The sequence below is a fragment of the Solanum pennellii genome, chromosome 12 (assembly GCF_001406875.1).
Source record: "Solanum pennellii chromosome 12, SPENNV200".
Lineage (NCBI taxonomy): Eukaryota > Viridiplantae > Streptophyta > Magnoliopsida > Solanales > Solanaceae > Solanum > Solanum pennellii.
The window spans coordinates 49639503-49647418 of NC_028648.1; the positions used below are offsets into that span (position 1 = coordinate 49639503).

The window sequence follows — 7916 nt, forward strand, 5'->3', positions numbered from 1 at the left end:
TTTAAAAGTATATATATATATATATATATATATATATTTTAAAATATATTAATTAATAAACATATATTCTTCAACTAATATTATGAAAAACAATTGATTTATATTTTGTCAAATTTATATACATCAACTGAATTGATCATAAAAACTAAAAATATGAAGTTTCTACGAACTTTGTGAAATGCATGTTTGATAAAAAGATTAATATATAAATAAAATGTCATAAATTATTAACTTTTGACAAAAGATATTCTATCAAGTCTAATTTAAAAATGACGCGCAATGTGAATTCAATATTATCAAAACAAATGAGACTGAAAATATAACATAAGTTATAAATTCAAAACAAAAAAAATTAACATAATACTCTTATAGCAAATTTCAACATAACATACATTGATTTATTTTTATTTATATATTTTTTAAGAAGTGTAAGTCTATAACCTTACTTACAATAAATTCTCTTTTAATTTAAAAATTAGAATACTAATAAAATTATGATAATGAGAAAATAAGCATGACACAATAAAATAGTTAATATTAAAAAAAATTGCATAAAATACGAAAACTAGAGTTGAGAACAAGAAGAAAATGAAATATAATTATATAAAATAAAAATGAACTTTTAAAATAATAAAAATAGAAAAAGAAATTAAAATAGTAGAAGTAAGCGAAATTAAACAAAACGAAATTAAAAAAAAAAATTAAAAAGTAGTTTATTTTTTAAAATAAATTTAAAAGTAATATGTAATTACCAACAATTCATAGTTAGAATTGTAGAGTGTAATTATCTCTGTCAATTACATCAATTACCTGCTAACCAAGTAATTACTTATCCAACCAAACTAGACAGACGACGTTATTACACTCAGTTACATCAAATCCAATTACCAAAGTGTCCTTTAATCTTAGGCATATTTATATGCCTAGAATGCTAATTATGTCCGCATTTAAGTATCGTTTGAATTCAAAATTTATTCGTTTGTAGCCTTATAGAGTATTTTAGTTGTATTTAAGCTAACCAACATGATTAGTGTTGTAAGTGAGCTTAATGGGAGAAACAAACACAAAAAGGGACAAAGGAAGAGCATAGATGATTAAAGTAAAAAGAGAGCAAGAAAGAAGCTGGAGAAAAAGCCACTAAGGCAAGCCCGTGTAGCTCGCGCGTCGTGGAATGGATCGATAATTTGGATCGCGTAATTTTGCGGAGGATTCAATTTCCTCTCCAATCAAATGTAGGATGTGATCACGCACCGCGGAGAATAAATCCCATGTTTTAATCAAAGAAGCACTCCGTGGAGTGCCCACGTCGTTGAGGAGACCAAAATGTCTGGGATCATAATTAGAAGTCCCTCCGCGTCGCGCGCCTGAGTCCCAGATTTGGCCGTCTCGACTTTTAGTATAAATAGGTCATTATTTTGTTTTATTAAATATTCTTTTTTTGAGTTTTGAAGAACGACTTTGGAGTACGTTTTCGAGAGTTTTTAAGGTTATTTCTTAAACTCTTTTTCGAATTATGACTAGCTAAATACTCTACTTCTAGGGTTGTGACTACATGATGATTGTAATCTATTGAGTTTGCTATTGGGTTTATTATGAACTATCCCATGAATCTTTCTTATGTTCTTATTTTTCGTATTTCATGATTGATCACCATAGAAATAAATTTATTCTCCGAATTAAACTCGAAAGAGGAATAAAATGATAGAACGTGGGGCATAAGGAGCTTGTTTAGCTCTAAACAGCTAGACTTGATTCGTTTCTAGGATAGAGATATACCTAGAAACCTTGCTTGGGTCACTATATAGGAAAATAACTTAATGCTCGATATGTAATCATCCTATCCCCGCTCAACGATGTAGTTAGAGTGTTATCTATCGTAGGCGATTAGCGGTTGGGAGACCATAATCATATATCTAACCCTGTAATTCATTGGTTCAATAGTTTGTTAATAATCCATTAAATGATATTGATTGCATGAGTCTTGATAAAAGCTGCCTCCACGGACCTTTCCCAAATCATTGTTTGAAACCTTAGAAATTGAATCGCGTGTGTTACATTTCATTATAAATTTAGAAGTAGAAAATAAATAATCTTTAAAATTTGGACATTCATTTGTTTTTAACTGATACTTGAGAAAAATTAATTGTTTCTAAGCGTGAATCCCTGTGGGTACGATACCTGACTTTCAAATAGAGCCACTTTATTACTTGTACAACCATATGCACTTGCGTGTTTTTTTTATGCAACACATTTTTAGCGCCGTGTCCGGGACTTTGGAATTAGAATGTATTTGATTTTTTTGATTTCTAAAGTTAAAACGCAAGTGTTGACAACTTGCTCTTAACATTTCATTGTTGCAGATTGTTTTGAAACTCCAAACTAGACGATGATCAAGGATTGTTATCGCCTCTATCATAACCGAAATGATTCTTAAACTTACGTAAAAGGTGGAGATGAATTACATATTCAGTTCCTCTTATTATTAGTGTAACAGAATCTCCTGTAACGAAAATGGAGGAAGAAGAACCTGAAACAATGGCTGCTTTGAGAGTACGAGATGTGGGAATTTCATGCCCCACCAATGTGGCTTTGTGGATTCAGAAATATAACCTGGTCGGAGGTTTGAATTGAAGCAGAGTGTGATGCAAATTTTGCACACAATGCAAATGGACAATTTTTATGGTTTATCACACAAGGATCCTACAATTCATATAGATAACTTCCTCGAGATTAGTGATTTTTACACTGCAATAACAAAGATTACGTAAGACTCACTTTATTTTCGTTTTCTCTGCGTTGGAAACAAAGATGGCTAAATTCAGAGCCTGCGAACTCAATCACCACCTTGAATGATTTAGCATAGAAGTTCCTTATAAGATTTTTTCCATCTAGAAAAACAGCTAAGTTGAGGAGTGATAGCTTAGGTTTCAGACAGAAAGGTAGAGAAAACTTGTACCAAGCTTGGGACAGGTTTAAATCGATGTTAATTAGCTTCCCTCATCATCATCAATCTAAAGAGGTGTTAGTCCATACCTTCATTAAATGATTGAATCCCAACACTAAGATTTTACTTGATTCAGCTGCAAGTGCTCAGACTTTGCAAAAGACTTATGCTAAACTTTTTACCTTGTTGAATCAAATTTCTCAAGGCAATCCGGAATGGAATGGCGGTGGAATGAAACCTGTGTTACAGAAAATTGCAGGGATGCTAGAAGTAGATGCTATGACTGCTTTAACTGCATAGATTTCTTCTATGAACAATATAATGAGTACAAACTTTAGCAATTTCGCATTGGGGCAGTAGCCCTCACAAGTGAATGCAGATAAACAACCACCATCTTAGTGTGAGATATGTCGAGGAAGAGATCACAGTGCAGGTAGGTGGTGCAAACCCGTATTCTGTAAATTTTGTAAGGAATGCCTAGTGAGGAGGAGGTCAATAGAAATACAGAAACACATATAACCCGAGTTGGCAAAACCACCCAAACTTTTCTTGGGGTGAAAATCAAAATCAGGGCCAAGGACAAAACCAATATAGGCCTCAAGGCAATGCCCATGTTACCAACCACAGGCTCAACGGGAGCAACCAAAACAACAATCTGGAAGCATAATTATGGAGGAGATGCTAAACAAGATCATGTCTAATCAAACTCAGTTAGCCGTAAATGTGAGAATTAGCCAGTTGGCTACACAAAACATGGAGAAGCAATTCAAGCAGTTTGCTAGTGCCTAACACTCACGACCGCAAAGAGGGTTTCCTGGAAATACTGACCCCAATCCTAAATAGGTAAACGCCGTGATCACACGGTGGTTTATAATTGGAGGATCTAGATCCCAAGAAAAGAAACACTAAGGTTGTGAACAAAGAGAGTGAACCTAAGGAGAGTGAAGTAGTTGCACAAGAAGAAAAAGTGCAACCAATTTTAAAACCACCTCCTCCATTTCCTTAGAAGTTCAATAAATAGAAGAGGGATGAATGTTTTTGGTAAGTTTATCTCTCTCTTAAAACAGGTTCACATTAACTTGTCGTTGGTAGATGTTTTGCAGGATATACCTAGGTATGCGAAGTATGTGAAGGTGATCCTAGCCAACAAAAGAAGGCTGACAGAGTATGAGATTGTTGCACTTACTAAAGAGTGCAACCCTAGAATCCAGAATAAGCTTCCCACTAGATTGAAAGATCTTGTTAGTTTTACTTGTCACGACCGGAATCTAGACCCTAGCTGAAACTGGCATCGTTGACATCTCAGAGGTCGCAGACAAGCCTACTTACGTCGTCATTACATTCGATAGTTTAATTTTAGCTGAAAAATATGAAACTTTTTATTTTGTTTGAAGTGTACATAGACTTCATAGTTATAACATGCATATGTGTATAAAGAAGTTCATTGCTTATGTGTATCAACCATCTAAAAAGAATCATTCAATATTGAAATAAATAGTCTTATAACATAAGTAACAATTGCCAAAATGGCACAATTACATAATTCTGAACAAAATAGGAACGAAATACTAGTGGAACATGCTCCACTAGCCTAAACCTATTACTAAGCTAGAAACATAACAGCAGACAACCTCGAATGCATGAGGACCTGTCACGACCGGAATCTAGACCTAGACGAGACTGGTGTCATTGACCTCTCAGAGGTCGCAGACAAGCCTACATACGTCATTGTTACTTCATCTAGGTTAAATTTAGCAGAAAATTTTAACTTTTTGTTACTTAACATTCGTGTAAGTCATTCTACTTACTCATAAACGTTCACAATCAACTATCTAATATTAAAATTATCAAAGGAAAGAAATAGTTCATAATTTCATTAAACATATTCTTTTGCCAAAACGACACCAATACAAAGTCTGAAATGAAAGTGGAAATGAAATACTAGTGGAACATGCTCCACTAGCTAAAGCCTACATCTGAGATAGAAAATAACAATTGACATCCTTGAAAGCATGCGGGCCTACCAAATCCGGATGAAAGTTCGACGTCTGGATAGCTGCAACGTCGTACTGTAAGCTTTAATGTCCACATGTGCCTGCACCTAAAATTAGATATTGTATGGGGTTAGTACACACTCGTACTAAGTATGGGTATATGCAATAAAACACCAAGGACATGCATGAGTAAGAATAGCTCTGTCCTAACAATATGATTTATGGAAAGTTAAGTCAGTGGACTTGCAATGTTTGGATTAGGAAAGTCAGTGAACTTTCGAGATTTGGTTTAGGAAAGTCAGTGGACTTGCCAAATTTGATTTAGGAAAGTTATGCCATTTGAATAACCTGTATCATCATACGTATCGTATTGCCCACAACACATAACATATTACATATAACACATAACATATTGCTTATAACACTTAACATATTTCATATGATTCTATCATATGCCATGAGACCTTGGAATCATGGACTTGACATTAAGACTTCCCAAAATTAGGGCTCAACATATGGGACCTCAACTAGGGATCCTTCTTTAGCAAACACAGAGCCTGCTTCATTCATTCATACGTACTTAATCTCATTCATTCATAAGCTAGTGTAAACACAAGCTATACCTAGTATGTAGTTTAAGACTTTCATCGCGTTTTCTGTGCAATGGCCAAGAATAACCTAGTGTCATTACTTAAGTCTAGCCCATCTCATGATTATCCTATCCTAACACTTTTGGTATCATTCATTTCATTATATGCATCATTTGAGGCTGTCATCATTCATTTATTGTGAACTTTAACTTCAACCGACATAGATCATGTGAGCATCATGAAATCCAGTGTCTGCCCCACACTGAAAAGAGGTGGAATCACCGGCCAAAGTAACCCAAAACATGCTAGCGTATATAGGGAATCGAACCCTATTAGATCCTTATATTAGCAGTATAGGTTCAAAGACTAGGAGATATAAAGAGACCCATACCCGGCATGCCGGATAGTCTCATCTAATGAGAGTTATGTAAACCTCCGCCCTTCCCGAAAGAAGGCATCACCGCTCATAGCTAGCCTATCGGTGCTCAGTATAAAGTTCCATTTCATTCAACTCATACGTCATGGAAGCTTACTTCTAGTATTAGGACATCATAGCTCAATAGATGATTTTTCATCTCATCATTAGTATTAAGTATACATTTATATCAATACTTTCATTAGAGTATTCATAGAGACTGGTCTCTTCATTAACTTTGCACTCTCATAGGTGAGTACGTTTTTGTAACATTTACTTAGACTCATTTGAGATTGCTCTAATCTTTCACATTAACCTCTTATCATGTTGTCACCACATTCATTAGCTTTAGCACATTTGCTCTTCATAATTACTCACCCCTTTTTATGTGAATGTTCATTTCATCATATGCCAATGCACTTGGCTATTTAGTGTGTTCCACACTCTTACTTAACCCTTCTAGGAGCTCATCATTTCGTTAGATACATCTTAAGTTCACTTACTTTTAACCGTATGCTAGACTTATGGGTCTATACATACAAGCCATGAGGCTTCATTCATAGTTCGTTTAAGTGATTCGTATCTTCCTAAGATTTTGTGATACAAGACTTATACATCTTGTATGTATTCCAAAACATCGATTTCGATCTATGTAGGCAACATTATTTGAACATTTATTCACGTATAACTTATGTATCAATACAGAAATTGGACAAGGGATCCCGATTTCGAATCCCTTGGAGAATACTTACATTTTGATTTAATTTAGTTTGACCCCCACGTCTTGGGGACCCAAAATCGAGCCCCAACGCCTTCTTTTCATTTTCCCTTTATTTTTTTCGTTCATTTGGACTGAGAGGATGTGGGATCAAACCCCCTCAACCTCATTTTCTTTTAATTTATATTTTCCTTAAACCATTTTTGTTTTGACCAAGAGGGTGTGGGATCGAACCCCCTCAACCCGACTTTAATTTTCTCCTTAAATTCTTTTATCCTGCCTAGAGGTTGTGGATTCGATTCCCACACGCCTCAATCTCTATTTTCTTTTCATTTTTCCCAAATCTGACCGAGAGGTGGTGGGTTCGAATCCCACTCCTCTCATTTCTTTAATTCTGTTTTAGTTAGGGGAATCGGCTAAGGTCACTCGGGTTCGAATCCCGTGTGCATCACTCCCTTTTATTTTAATTAATTATAGCCTTCTTATAGTGAGGTCTGGGGTTCAATCCTTACTGACCTCACATGTTTTAAACATTATTTTCAAACTCTCCTAAACTTCAAACATTACCCGAAACTAAGCTAACACAATGCTGGAAATTTGGTCATGATTTCCAGCTCCTTTTCATCAACATTTACACGTTAGTTCTTAGGATAATTCATGGATCATTTAGTACATCTTTAGGAGCAATTTTCATGGATTCATTTAGCTAATAGTTCACTCGAATAAGCCACATTACACTTCATATGAACATCACGATTTACACACTTTCTTGCACATAAAATACAAGGATTTAAACATGCCATTTCATGCTCTAATCCGTGACCAATAGTAACAACAATGCACCCACACAACCGTATCACACATTTTCGGAAATCATCTTTCATTACTCACATGATGCCGAACATACATACCTACACATATTCATCACTAAAACACGTTGCATCCCTAAATTCTCCCAGCAAACATATCCAACTTACAAATCAAAGTTGTGAGTGGGGCAGCAATGGAAGAAAAACCCTCCACGAACCTGCAATAATAACCAACCAATCCCAAGAAGCTACGAATATTTGTGGGAGTAAGATGTTTTTTCCTGTTCTTAACAACCTCAGTCTTCCTGGTATCTACCAACACACCTTTGTCGGATACAGCATGACCCAGGAATGTCACTGATCTTAGCCAGAATTCACACTTGCTGAATTTGGCATACAACTGATGTTGTCTAAGTACCTACATGGTTAGTCTCAAATGTTGTTCA

At 35.1% G+C, this 7916-nt stretch overlaps 1 non-coding gene across 1 annotated transcript; it reads right to left on the minus strand.

The window, feature by feature from the left end:
• Positions 1-2902: 2902 nt before the first annotated feature.
• On the minus strand, positions 2903-3009 carry LOC114075447. The gene has a single exon (XR_003575894.1). It is a non-coding gene; the product is annotated as a small nucleolar RNA R71 (small nucleolar RNA).
• Between the last annotated feature and the right edge of the window lie 4907 nt (positions 3010-7916).